This window comes from Gopherus evgoodei, chromosome 10, assembly GCF_007399415.2.
Source record: "Gopherus evgoodei ecotype Sinaloan lineage chromosome 10, rGopEvg1_v1.p, whole genome shotgun sequence".
Lineage (NCBI taxonomy): Eukaryota > Metazoa > Chordata > Testudines > Testudinidae > Gopherus > Gopherus evgoodei.
In genome coordinates this window covers 46,777,809-46,792,098 of record NC_044331.1, presented here as the reverse complement: position 1 = coordinate 46,792,098, position 14,290 = coordinate 46,777,809, and the positions used below count along the sequence as shown (strand labels likewise).

At 49.4% G+C, this 14,290-nt stretch overlaps 1 non-coding gene across 1 annotated transcript; it reads left to right on the top strand.

The window, feature by feature from the left end:
* Positions 1-353: 353 nt before the first annotated feature.
* Positions 354-546, top strand: LOC115659276. The gene has a single exon (XR_004002501.1). It is a non-coding gene; the product is annotated as a U2 spliceosomal RNA (small nuclear RNA).
* Positions 547-14,290: the final 13,744 nt, after the last annotated feature.

Genomic DNA, 14,290 nt, shown 5'->3' with positions numbered 1-14,290 from the left:
ATGTCTGTTGTCTCGTCTCATACTTTAGAAGCCTTTTATTTAGCCCTTTCCACTGCAAAAACTGACTATTTAGTCCTACTCTTTCTTTCCAAGCTGCTAACCAGTTACTGATCCATTAGAGGACCCAAGCCATGTGGAGTAGCTTGTGACTGCAAGTGGCAACCTCAGGGCAGACTGTTAAGAAGCAGGGCACAATCCCTAAACTGGTTGTGTGTTCTAGACTTACATTTCACCAAGTGTCAGATTCTGGATGATGTCCCTTTTATGACTTTTTAAAGCAAACTTGCTATTTTTGCATCATTTAGGCGTTCTATGCAGAGGACTAGAAATGTTTATATTAACCTGAATGTTAGATCATTTTAACATTGGCTGGAATCACAGTGTTAAATTAGTTCTTATGACTTTAATAACTGATACTTCCTCTATCTCAGGACTAGCTATTAAACTGATTTTTGGACTAGGGAGATGGAATGGCAGCTTCCTCCATCCATTGCACACATCACCCTGTTATTGTGGCACTGAACCCCCAGGAGCGGTGGACCTCTCTATGGGGAGAATATCATGGTTGAAGAGCAGTGAAGAAAAGTGGTGTTGTCTGTGTTCCCGTTTGGTTTGTACTGGGTATGGTTTTGAGTTGTTTGTAACTCTTTCATCAGTTATTAGTAACATCTTTTTATTAGACTTCTGAGTTGAAAGGCTGCTCTTGCAGGTTGTACTTTGTCGTTGTTTGTAGGTCAAACAGCCACTTTCTTAAGGCCTGGTCTACACTACGCGTTTAAACCGAATTTAGCAGCTTTAAACCTAGTTAACCCTGCACCCGTCCACACAATGAAGCCCTTTATATCAATATAAAGGGCTCTTAATACCGATATCTGTACTCCTCCCCGACGAGGGGAGTAGCGCTGAAATCGGTATTGCCATGTCGGATTAGGGTTAGTGTGGCTACAATTCGACAGTATTGGCCTCCGGACGGTATCCCACAGTGCACCCTTGTGATTGCTCTGGAAAGCAATCTGAACTCAGATGCACTGGCCAGGTAAACAGGAAAAGCCCCACGAACTTTTGAATTTCATTTCCTGTTTGCCCAGCGTGGAGCTCTGATCAGCACAGGTGGCGATGCAGTCCCAAATCCAAAACAAGCTTCAGCATCGACCGTCTGGGAGATACTGGATCTGATCGCTGTATGGAGAGAAGAATCCTGTGGCACCTCATAGACTAACAGATGTTTTGGAGCATGAGCTTTCGTGGGTGAATACCCACTTCGTCAGATGCATGTAGTGGAAATTTCCAGGGGCAGGTGTATATATATGCAAGCAAGCTAGAGATAATGAGGTAGTTCAATCAGGAAAGATAGACCCTGTTCTAGCAGTTGAGGTGTGAAAACCAAGGGAGGAGAAAATGGTTTTGTAATTGGCAAGCCATTCACAGTCTTTGTTGAATCCTGAGCTGATGGTGTCAAATTTGCAGATGAACTGAAGCTCAGCAGTTTCTCTTTGAAGTCTAGTCCTGAAGTTTTTTTTGCTGCAGGATGGCCACCTTAAGGTCTGCTATAGTGTGGCCAGGGAGATTGAAGTGTTCTCCTACAGGTTTTTGTATATTGCCATTCCTAATATCCGATTTGTGTCCATTTATCCTTTTCAGTAGCGACTGTCCAGTTTGGCCAATGTATATAGCAGAGTGTTGTACCAATTATACTAGACCAGTAAAAACCAGCAGGATCTTATTAAAGGGGACAAGGCAAAGATGCCACATTTATTATGATAACAATTTATGACTAATAACTAATATTTTAATTTTTGTATACACACATTATACCTAATACCTATACACACACACACACACACACATTCACATTATACCTATACACACACACACATTCACACACACCCACATTTATCAGGTGTTCTGCAGCTGCTGCACAGTTACCAGTCCTGAAGATAGCTTAAGTTCATGGCTTGATTTTGCAGCTTGGGTTCGTAGCTTGTGGCAGCTAACTGGCAAGGAAAGCTGGGCACAAGGCTGAGCTGGATCTCTGTTGGGCAGGCACCGATGTTTTTCCATGTTGGCAGCAGAATGTTACCCAGAGTCTCTCATCTCACCCTTCTTTTTTATAGGCTTTTAGTTTGGATTCAAAGTCTACAGGTCTTGCTGTGTCACGCTGCCTCTGGGTTTAGATTGATCACCCATCAATTGCAGGTGTGACTTTCAGCCTTTGACCTGGCTTTGATCTTCCTTCTGTTGTTCCGTTGTCCTTTTTTTTTTAGGGTGGATGCTTCTTACTTTGTTTAGGGCTGTTGTCTAGGTCTTTAGCCGTTGGAATTTGAACTTTATCTCATCAGGACAGGCTGGGGCTGGAGGTTGATTCCATTATTCATACATACCTCATTCACACATCTAAACTAAACTAATAAGATTACAGCAGGGTTTGCAAAAATGAAGGTTGGAGGAAGCTTTTACAAAATGGAGTGAGTGTTTTAAAATGGGGTATGAATTACAATATGGAACAGAAGTTACAGTGTAGGCAAGTGTAGTGAATGGTGAACAGAAGTTACATTAATAAAGTGAACAATTGAAAACAATTTCATTTATCAGTTCTACAAGAGGAGCATTGCTGGCATATGATGGCGTATATTACATTGGTGGACGTGCAGGTGAATGAACCGGTGATGGTGTGGCTGATCTGTTTAGGTCCTGTGATGGTGTCGCTGGTGTAGATATGTGGGCAGAGTTGGTATCGAGGTTTGTTGCTAGAACAGGGCCTCATCCTCCCTTATTGAACTACCTCATTATCTCTAGGTTGCCTGAATATATATACCTGCCCCTGGAGATTTCCACTACATGCATCTGACGAAGTGGGTATTCACCCACAAAAGCTCATGCTCCAAAACATCTGTTAGTCTATAAGGTGCCACAGGACTCTTTGCTGCTTTTACAGATCCAGACTAACACGGCTACCTCTCTGATATTTGTATGGAGAGAAAAATTTGTTCTATCAGAGCTCCGTTAGCGAAGATGAAATGACAAAGCATTTGAAAAAATCTCCAGGCTATGATAGACAGAGTCCACAGCTGGGACTCAGCACAGTGCTGCGTGACAAGCATAACGGAAAGCCAAAGAATCAAATGGACGCTCATGGAGGGAGGGAGGGGGGACTGAGGACTCTAACTATTCCACAGTCCCAGCAGTCTTCGAAAAGCATTTGCATTCTTGGAAGAGCTCTCAATGCCTGAAGGGTCAAACACATTTTCCCGGGTGTTTCAGGGGCCCCTGGTGCTAGGGTTAGGGGTCCAACGGGTAGGGCCTCTGGAGGTAGGGTTAGGGGCCCCACGGGTAGGTCCCCTAGAGCTAGGGTTAGGGGTCCAAAGGCCAGGGCCAATGGAGCTAGGGTTAGGACTCCCACGGGTAGGGCCCCTGGAGCTAGGGTTAAGGGCCCCAGGGGTAGGGCCCCAGGAGTTAGGGTTAGGTGCCCCAGGGAAAGGGCCCCTGGAGCTAGGGTTAGGGGCCCCACAGGCTGGGCCCCTGCAGGTAGGGATAGGTGCCCCAGGGGTGTGGCCCCTGGAGTTAGAGTTAGGGCTCCCAGGGGTGAGGCCCCTGGAGCTAGTGTAAGGGTTTCCAAGGATGGGTCCCCTGGATCTCTGGTTAAGGGCCCCATGGGTAGGGCCCCTGGAGCTAGGATTAGGGGAATCACAGGCAGGGCCCCTGGTGCTAGGGTTAGGGGCTCCATAGGCAGGGCCCTGGGTGCTAGGGTTAGGGGCCCCACGAGTAGGGCCCATGGAGCTAGGGTTAGGGGCCCCAGTGGTGGAGCCCCTGGGGCTAGTGTTAGGGTTTCCAGTGGTGGGGCCCCTTTATCTAAGGTTAAGGACTCCACGGGTAGGGCCCCTGGAGCTAAGGTAAGGGTCCCACGGGCACAGTCCATGGAGCTGGGGTTAGTGTCCACATGGGTAGGGCCACTGGAGCTAGGATTAGAAGCCTCAGGGATGGGACCCCTGAAGCTGTAGTTAGGGGGCCCTAGGGTGGGGCCCCTGGAGCTAGGGTTAGGGGTCCCAGGAGTGGGGCCCCTGGAACTAAGGTTAGGGGCCCGATGGTTAGGGCCCCTGAAGGTAGGCTTAGGCACCCCAGTGGTAAGGTCCCTGGAGCTAGAGATAGAGGTCCCAAGGCTAGGGCCTCTGGTGGCATCGTTAGGGGACCTACGGGTTGGGACCCTGGAGCTAGCGTTAGGGGCCCCATGGTTAGGTCCAGGGGAGTTAGGGTTAGGGGTCCAATGGGCAGGGACCCTGGAGCTAGGGTTTGGGCTCCCACGGGTAGTGCCTCTGGTGCCAGGGATAGGGGCCCCACGGGTTGGGCCCCTGAAGCTAGCACTGGGGGCCCTAGGGAAGGAGCTAGTGTTAGGGGTCTGACTCTCAGGGTCTCTGTAGCTAGGGTTAGGGGCCCCACAGGCAGGGCCAGTGGAGTTAGGGTTAGGAGCCCCAAGGGTGGGGCCCCTGGAGCTAGAGTTAGTGTTTCCATGGGTGGGGCCCCTGCAGCTAGTGTTTGGGTTTCCAGGGGTGGGGCCCCTGGAGCTAGGGTTAAGGGCCCCACGGGTAGGGCCCCTGGAACTAGGGAAAGAGGCCCCACGGGTAGGGCCCTTGGAGCAAGGGTTAGTGGCCCATAGGGTAGGGACCCTGGATCTTTGGTAAGGGTCCCAAGGGGTAGGGCCCCTGGAGCTTGGATTAGGGGTCCCAGGGGTAGTGTCTCTGGAGCTAGGGTTAGGGGAACCATAGGTAGGGCCCCTAGAGCTAGGATTAGGGGCCTCACTGGTAGGGCCCCTGAAGCTGGGTGAGGGAAATCAGGGATGGGACCTCTGGAGCTAAGGTTAAGGGCCCCACGGGTAGGGACCCTCGAGCTAAGGTAAGAGCCACACGGGCAGTGCCCCTGGAGCTGGGGAAAGGGTCCCATGGGTAGGGCCCCTGAAGCAAGGGTTAGGGGCCCCACGGGTTGGGCCCCTGGAGCTACCGTTGTGGCCCCTAGGGAAGGAGCCCCTGGAGCTAGGGTTAGAGGCCCTAGTGGTAGGGCTCATAGAGGTAGGGATACGGGCCTCAGTGATAGGCCCTCTGGAGCTAGGGTTAGGAGCTCCACAGGTAGGGCCCCTGCAGATAGGGTTGGCGTCCCACGAGTAGGGCCCCTGAAGCTAGGGTTAGGGGCCCCAAGGGTTGGGCACCTGGATCTAGCATTAGAGGCCCTAGGGAAGGAGCCCCTGTAGCTAGGGTTAGGGGCCCCAGTGATAGGGCCCCTGGAGCTAGTGTTCGGGACCCCACGGTTAGGGCCTATGGAGCTAGGGTTAGAAGCCCAACGGGTAGGATCCAAGGAGCTAGGGTTAGCGGACCCATGGGTAGGGCCCCTGTTGCTTGGGTTAGGGGCCTCAGGGTACATCCCCTGGAGCTGGGGTGAGAGCTCCTATGGGTAGAGCCACTGGAGCTATAATTTGGGACCCTAAGGGCAGGGCCCCTAGAGCTAGGGTTAGGGGCCCCAGGGATGGGGCCCTTGGAGCTTGGTTTTGGGGCCCCATGGGTATGGTCCCTGGAGCTACGGTTGTTGGCTCCAGGGGTAGGACCCCGGAGCTAGGGTTAGGGGCCTCACGGTTAGGGCCTCTGGACCTAGGTTTATGGGCTCCACAGTAGGGCCCCTAGAGCTAGAGTTAAGGGCCCCAGGGGTAGGGCATATGGAATTAGGGTTCAGGGTCCCATGGGTAAAGACTCTGTAGCTACAGTTAGGTGTTCTACAGGTTGGGCCACTGGAGCTAGGGTTAGAGGCCACAGGAATGGGGCCCCTGGAGCTATGTTTAGGGGTACCAGGGGAGGGGCCCCTGGAGCTAGGATTAGAGGCCCTACGGGTATGACATCTGGAGTTAGGGTCAGGGGGTGGAGGGGTAGGGGCCCTGGACCTAATGTAAGGGGTCCCACGGTTTGGGCCCCTGGAGCTAGGTTTAGAGGCCCCAGAGTAGCTCCCCTGGATCTAGGGACAGGGGCCCCATGCATAGGGTTAAGGTTAGGGGCACAACTGGTAGGGACCCTGGAGCTAGGGTTAGGGAACCCACAGGTAGGGCCCCTGGAGCAAGGGTAAGCATTCGCAGCCAGTAAAATTTCTGGAAAAGTTTGTTAACATGTCTGGGGATGGAGCGGAAATCCTCCAGGGACATCTCCGTGAAGCGCTCCTGGAGGTACTCCAAAAGCCTTTGCAGAAGATTTCTAGGCAAAGCAGCCTTGTTCAGTCCACCATGGTAGGACACTTTACCACGCCATGCATGTAGCAAGTAATCAGGTATCATTGCATGACAAAGCATAGCTGTGTATGGTCCCGATGATTGCTGGTATTCAAGAAACATCCGTTCTTTATCTCGCTCTGTTATCCTTCATCAGAGTGATATCGTTCATGGTAACCTGGTTGAAATTCAGGAATTTAATTAAGGGGACAGAGATGGCCATTTTCCTACTGGGCTGTTGCTTAAAAGAAATCCTTCCTTGCACGTAGCAAAGTGGGGAGAGGGGAGGAAGGATAGCGCTGAGCTTTTTAGCGTTTGGCCAGCAGGAATCTTCCCAGCTAGCAGCCACGCGGTGGGGGAGGAAGGGGGATGATTAGAAGTGATCTTCCATGATACCAGCCATGCGGTGGGGGGAGGGGTAAAGCAATCCTAGAGAATTGGATTGGGGAGGGGAGGGGTTGGCGTCTGCTGCTGCTTGTTAACAGGAAAGAAGCATCAGAGGGCACTGTGTATATGAAGGCTGGAGAAGCTGAAAGACAATGGCTTACCATGGCTGCATGCAAGCTGAATTGTGATGCCCAGACCTGCGTCTGTGAGATCTGTAACACCAGAGCCGCAGGCACTCAATATTAAAAGTTTCCAAATGCGACCTTGTAGTGAAATCACATGTGCTATGTAAGGTGAATAGTGTTGTTCACTGTGAAAGAGTATAACCGTTGTTCTATAAAATGTATCTTTTTAAATAATTCTCTCCCTTTTTTCCCTCCCTCATGGAGCTGCACATTTTTCAAGCCTCCCTACTCCATCCCGAAGGCTAGCTCAGATAAGGCGGAGGAAGAAGAGGACGCAAGATGAAATGTTCTCTGAAATCATGGAAGTAACCCACAATGAAAGAGCTGATCTGAAGGAGTGGAAGGACGTGGTAGCAAAGTACAGGAAAGATGCCAGTGAACGTGAGGATAGGAGGGATGAACGTGAGGATAGGAGAGACACTCAAGATGAGAGGTGGAGGCAGGAAGATCAGAGGTGTAGGCAGGAAGATCAGCGGTGGCAGGATGCAACGCTGGAGCTGCTGCGTGATCAAACTGATATCCTCTGACGTCTGGTGGACCTTCAGGAAGAGCAGCGGGGTCACAGAGTGCCGCTGCAGCCCATGTTTAACCACCCTAAGTACTCACCCAGTTCCATATCTTCCTCACCCAGATGTGTAAGAATGCGTGGGGGAAGGCTTTGTGCACCCGCCCACTCCACCCCCGTGGACAGTCCAACCAAAAGGCTGTCATTACATTGAAATGTACCTAATGGCCTTTTCCTTCCCTCCTATCCTCCTCCCAAACCACACCCGGGATACCTCGTTAATTCTCTTCCTCTTTTTATAATTACTTTTTAATAAAGAATACATGCTTTTTAAACAATAGTAACTTTATTTCCTTAAGCAAGCTGTAATCGAAGGGGGAGGGTGGGTTGCTTACAGGGAATGACTTTTAATAAAGAATACATTATTTTTAAATGATAGTGACTTTATTTCCTTAAGCAAGCTGTAATCGAAGGGGGAGGGTGGGTTGCTTACAGGGAATGACTTTTAATAAAGAATACATTATTTTTAAATGATAGTGACTTTATTTCCTTAAGCAAGCTGTAATCGAAGGGGGAGGATGGGTTGTTTACAGGGAAGGAGTCAATAAAGGATGGTGGTTCCTGAAGGGGAAACAAACACAGTAGTCACACCGTACCCTGGCCCGTGATGAAACTCGTTTTTAAGGCTTCTTTGATGCGCACCGCTTCCCGGTGAGCAATTCTAATCGCCCTGGTGTCTTGCTGCGAGTAATCAGCGGCCAGGTGATTTACCTCAGCCTCCCACCCCGCCATAAAGTTCTCCCTCTTACTCTCACAGAGATTGTGGAGCACACAGCAAGCAGCAATAACAAAAGGGACATTAGTTTGGCTGAGGTCTGAGTGAGTGAGTAACGTTCGCCAGCGCGCCTTTAAACGGTCACATGCACATTCTACCACCATCCTGCACTTGCTCAGCCTGTAGTTGAACAGCTCCTGACCACTGTCCAGGCTGCCTGTGTATGGCTTCATGAGCCATGGCATTAAGGGGTAGGCTGGGTCACCCAGGATAACAACAGGCATTTCAACATCCCCAATTGTTATTTTCTGGTGTGAGAAATAAGTCCCTTGCTGCAGCCGTTTAAACAGAGTAGTGCTTCTGAAGACGCGAGCATCATGAACCCTTCCTGGCCATCCCACGTGGATGTTGGTGAAATGTCCCTTGTGATCCATCAGTGCTTGCAGCACCATTGAAAAGTACCCCTTGCGGTTTATGTACTGGGTGCCCTGGTCCTCCGGTGCCAAGAGAGGGATATGGGTTCCATCTATCACCCCCCACAGTTAGGGAATCCCATTGCAGCAAAGCCTATGACCTGCACTATGACCTGCACGTTTCCCAGAGTCACAACCTTTCGTAGCAGCAGCTTAATGATTGCTTTGGCTACTTGCATCACAGCAGCCCCCACAGTAGATTTTCCCACTCCAAATTGATTCCCGACTGACTGGTAGCTGTCTGGCGTTGCAAGCTTCCAGAGGGCTATTGCCAGTCACTTCTCCACTGTGAGGGCTGCTCTCATCTTGGTATTATGGCATTTCAGGGCAGGGGAAAGCAAGTCACAAAGTTCAAAGAAAGTGCTCTTACGCATGCGAAAGTTTCGCAGCCACTGTGAATCGTCCCTTACCTGCAAAACTGTGCTGTCCCACCAGTCTGTGCTTGTTTCCCGGGCCCAAAATCGGCGTTCAATGGCTAGAACCTCCCCCATTACCAGCAGGAGCTCCAAAGCGCAGGGGCCCGCGGTTAGGGAGAATTCAGTGTCCATGTCCTCATCACTCTCGTCGCCACGCTGCCGTAGCTGTCTCCTCCTCGCCTGCCTTTGCAGTTCATGGTTCACCATAGACAGCACGGGAATGCGAGAGGTGTTTACAACGTCCACGATTGTGCTATTGATCTGAGCAGGGTCCATGCTTGCTGTGCTATGGCGTTTGCTCAGTTCACCCAGAAAAAAAGGCGAGAAATAGTTGTCCGCTGCTTTCACAAAGGGAGGGGTGAGGCTGTACCCAGAACCACCTGCAACAATGATTTTTGCCCCATTAGGCACTGGGATCTCAATCCAGAATTCCAAAGGGCAGGGGAGACCGCGGGAACTATGGGATAGCTATGGAATAGCTACCCACAGTGCAACGCTCTGGAAATCGATGTTAGCCTCGGACCATGGACACACACCGCCGAATTAATGTTCCTAGTGTGGCCGCGTGCAATCGACTTTATAATATCTGTTTTATAAAACCTGTTTCTGTTAATTCGAAATTATCCTGTAGTGTAGACATAGCCTCAGTCTCACCTTGCTGGAACTGAGTGTGAAGCTGCCACACCGCTTCTCTTCCTGCCAAGGCTTCCTTCGCAAACAGTTGATTTGCGGGAACCAGGGGGGAGAGAGGAAAGTGGGGTGGGGAATTCAGGGGGGAGGTGGAGCGGAAGTGATCTGGGGCCAGCCGCCAGCTCACCTGCCCCCCAACCACTGCCTGCCCACTCGCCTCCTCAGACCTCCTCCCTCACCCACTATTGTGTCATACAGAAGGCCTGTGATATGCAGGGGGTCAGAATAGATGCTCTAATGGTCTTTTCTGGCCATAAAGTCGACTAATTTCTGAAAAACTGAGTGAAGCATTGGGAGCAGCATCTGATGTTTTCCTGTTTAGCTGGCTTGCTTCCTAGAACGAATGTTCCTTGAGTGGGGTGATCCACAGGGAGTAGCTCAAACCTCCAAAGTGCCTGGCCAGGGGCAGGACATTAGCACAGCAAGGGAGGGGTGTGGTAGTGACATCACAAAGGCCTTTTGCAGGACCTCAGACTATTGGTCAAAGGTGGTGGGGAGGTGGTGACCTCACAAAGAGATGCTGACATCAGCCAGGCAGGACAGGGGTGAGGGGCCAGGGAAACCTCAGAGACCCCTGTGTCTTTTCTTCAGCAAGTCTCCTTCTTGAGGTCTCTCTTTGAGGACTGGGAGAGTATTCGGCTTCATGGACGTCAGCACCAGGAGGAACCTCATTTGAGTTTTCTCCTTCCCTTTTAGTGATTTTACTAGAAAACAGCAGTCCCTGTTTAGGAGGTAAGAGCCTCCTCGAGGGCTGAAACCTGTTCAGTCTGATCCATCAGGTGACAAAGTCTAAGAATGGAAAACACGAGCTTAAGGAGGCAGAATTTTATTCCACACCTGGGATTTTGTCCCCTAGAATCACTGGGGACATTAGGGTTTGTCCTTTGTGTTTCACCTTTTCCTCCATCCATCCCTCCTTTCTCTTCTCTTGCTTCTTTTGTCCTTTCTTCTGTTCCCCTCCCAACACCAGGAGGTGTGTGTGTGTGTGTGTGTGTGTGTGTGTTGCGGGGGAGTGTTGGGCAGCTCCCACTATGGGAGGGCCACTCAAAAATGTGGGGCTGAAATAGTGCTCTGGCAGTGATCTCCACCGGTGACTTGGGCCATCCTTTGGGCTCTCTAGTGAGAACCCTCAGCTTCCCATCCTCAGTCTCTACCATGACTGGCTAAGCAGGGGGTTATTGACACAGAGGAGACTCAAGTCCTTCTTCTTCTCTTTTAAGACCGAGTAAATAAGTCATAGCCAGTCATATGTTAGATGAATTTTGCTGCTTCTCTGCATTAATTGTCTCTGAGCAGTTCATGATTCTCTCTAACATTGCAGTTCTCCTCAAATACTTGCTGAATAATTACTGTGCACTATTGTTGGTCTGGAGCTCATTTGAGGGCAGTTTTCTCAAGTCATTCAGTGTCTGAAATGCAAGATCTGATGGTTAGTTTCAAAATCAGCGCTCTTGGGTCCTTTTCCCAACTCTGCCACTGGCTGGCTGTGTGACCTAAGACAAGTCAATTCTCCTTTCTCAGCCTTAGCTTCTCCCTCTTTCAAGTAGGGATAATAATGATCCACTCCTACCTACCTCTCGATGGGTGGAGGATGAGGATCCATTGCAGACAATACCAAACTGGAAGGGATTGCAACTGCTTTGGAGGACAGGGTCAAAATTCAAAATGATCTGGACAAATTGAAGAAATGGTCTGAGGTAAACCGGATGAAGTTCAATAAAGACAAATGCAAAGTGCTCCACTTAGGAATGAACAATCAATTTCACACATACAGAATGGGAAGAGACTGTGTAGCAAGGAGTATGGCAGAAAGAGATATAGGGGTCATAGTGGACCACAAGCTAAATGTGAGTCAACAGTGTGATACTGTTGCAAAAAAAGAAAACATGATTTTGGGATGCATTAACAGCTGTGTTGTAAACAAGACAAGAGAAGTCATTCTTCCGCTCTACTCTGCCCTGGTTAGGCCTCAACTGGAGTATTGTGTCCAGTTTTGGGCACCGCATTTCATGAAGGATGTGGAGAAATTGGAGAGGGTCCAGAGAAGAGCAACAAGAATGATTAATAGTCTTGAGAACTTGACCTATGAAGGAAGGCTGAAAGAATTGGGTTTATTTAGTTTGGAAAAGAGAAGACTGAGAGGGGACATGATAGCAGTTTTCAGGTATCTAAAAGGGTGTCATCAGGAGGAGGAAGAAAACTTGTTCACCTTAGCCTCTAATGATAGAACAAGAAGCAATGGGCTTAAACTGCAGATTTAGGTTGGACATTAGGAAAAAGTTCCTAACTGTCAGGGTAGTTAAACACTGGAATAAATTGCCTAGGGAGGTTGTGGAATCTCCATCTCTGGAGATATTTAAGAGTAGGTTAGTGGTTTGTTATTGAAGTGGATGGGTGAGATTCCATGGCCTGTATTGTGCAGGAGGTCAGACTAGATGATCATAATGATCCCTTCTGACCTTAAAGTCTATGAGTCTATGAGTCAGGAACAGTATCCCTGACGAGGCCATGGCACACCTGATGGCTGAGCTTTGTGATTTTGTCATCACCCACAACCATTTCAGATTTGGGAACAATGTATACCTTCAAGTCAGTGGCACTTCTACGGGTACCTACATGGCCCCAGAGTATGCCAACATTTTTATGGCTGACTTAGAACAAATGCTTCCTCAGCTCTTGTCCCATAGCACCCCTCCTCTACTTGTGCTTGCGCTATGATATGACATCTTCATCATATGAACCCACAGGAAGGAGGCGCTTGAAGAATTCCACTTGGATTTCAACAATTTCAACCCCACCATCAACCTCAATCTGGACCAGTCCACACAAGAGATCCACTTCCTCGAAACTACAGTGCAAATAAGTGATGGTCACATAAACGCCGCCCTATACTGGAAGCCTACTGACCACTATGCTTACCTACATGCCTCCAGCTTCAGTGTGTCCTGGAACTGTTAGGTAGCACAAGTTCACTGTTAGGTAGCTACAAGACAGGAGCTATCAACATAACAAAATATTCCCCCCAAAAGGAAAAGAAAATGTGCATGTATCTCTTTGTCTGTGAAAATATGTAAAGTTCTGAGAATCTAAACCAGCACATCTGGTTTGTAAAACTCCTGTTTTGTAGGTGTGAGATAAAGTGATATTGTTTTTGTTTTTAATGCCACTAAAAAGTCATTTGACTCCTTAATTCAAAGTTGCAAAATTGACAAACCTTTTTGCAAGACACTGGAAATTAGTGTTGGTTGGCTTTGGAATTTAGCATTTAACCCCTAAAGGGATAATTTGATTCTTTACAAAATTTAAAGTAATGGCTGCAATAGGGCAGTCAAAATCAGGAGAATAGGAAGAGATTCTGAAGTCTTTTTTTTTGTTTGGTTGGGTTTTTTGGTAACAATAGCAGATAAAAGCTGCAGTAAAAGAATAAAAAATTAACAGTGACGTTCTGAAGCAACAGCAGAGCTGAGGCATAAAACAAAAAAAAGCAATGTTAAAAATACTGAGCCTTAAAATGGCTCTGTGTGATAAGACTGTCACTTTGATAAGGGTATATGAAAACTGTAAGAACAAAAAAAACCTTATGTAAAAATTAATATGGCTAATGTTTAAAAAAATTGTTTTAAAAAATGTACATTTTCCCTAGAATATGTGCAGTGTATATTGTAGAGAGGGGTTGTGACGAACTGGGAAAGTTCTTAATGTTTTCTCTGAATACTGTATTGGTGCCTCAGTGTCCCCATGACAGTTCTTAAGTATCTGGCAGAGCAAAGGGCCAATGCATCTAAATGCCTGACCCTCTGTCTCCTAGCAACTGATGGCCTGGGCCCCTCCTCTGCAAAGGTGCCAGCTGAAGGTGTTGGAGACAAAGGGATCAGGTGACCTCCTGGCCCGGGAAAGGGGCTGAGGAGAGAGGAGGGGCTGGGAGGGGTTGTTAGTCTGGAGCTGGCTGGGGTCGAGGGTGGAGGGCAGACCTGAGGGTCTGGCTCACTGACCCCCAGAATGGACCCAGCCGAGGGGTCAGGTTCGCTGTATCTACAAGCTCTGTTTTAGACCCTGTTCCTGTCATCGAATAAACCTCTGTTTTACTGGCTGGCTGAGAGTCACGTCTGACTGCAAAGTGGGGGTGCAGAACCCGGTGGCTTCCCCAGGACCCCGCTGGGGTGGACTCGCTGTGGGAAGCGCACGGAGGGGCAGAGGATGCTGAATGCTCCAAGGAGAGACCCAGGAGGTGAAGCTGTGTGAGCTTCTTGCCCTGAACAAGTCTGCTCCAAGAGAGAGGAGGTTCCCCAAAGTCCTGACTGGCTTGGTGGGGTGCAGTTCCAGAGCATCGCCCAGTGACTCCGTGACAACTAACACCTCTGCGGTCCCCCCTTGCACTTTCCAGCTTTTACCGTCAGTCCCACCTCCTTGAGGCAGCCCAGCCCCCTCTTCACCTGGGACACCTGTTCCTCCCAGGTCTGGCTAAAGATGCACATGTTATCAGTGTCTGCCAGGGCCAAGTTCTCCATCCCCCTCAGCTTGTCTAGAATCTCCCCAGGCCTAGGCATGGGGTCGGCATCGGACACTGTGATGGCTTTAAGCTTCTGATAGCCTCCATAAAACCAGATCATCCTGTCTCGCT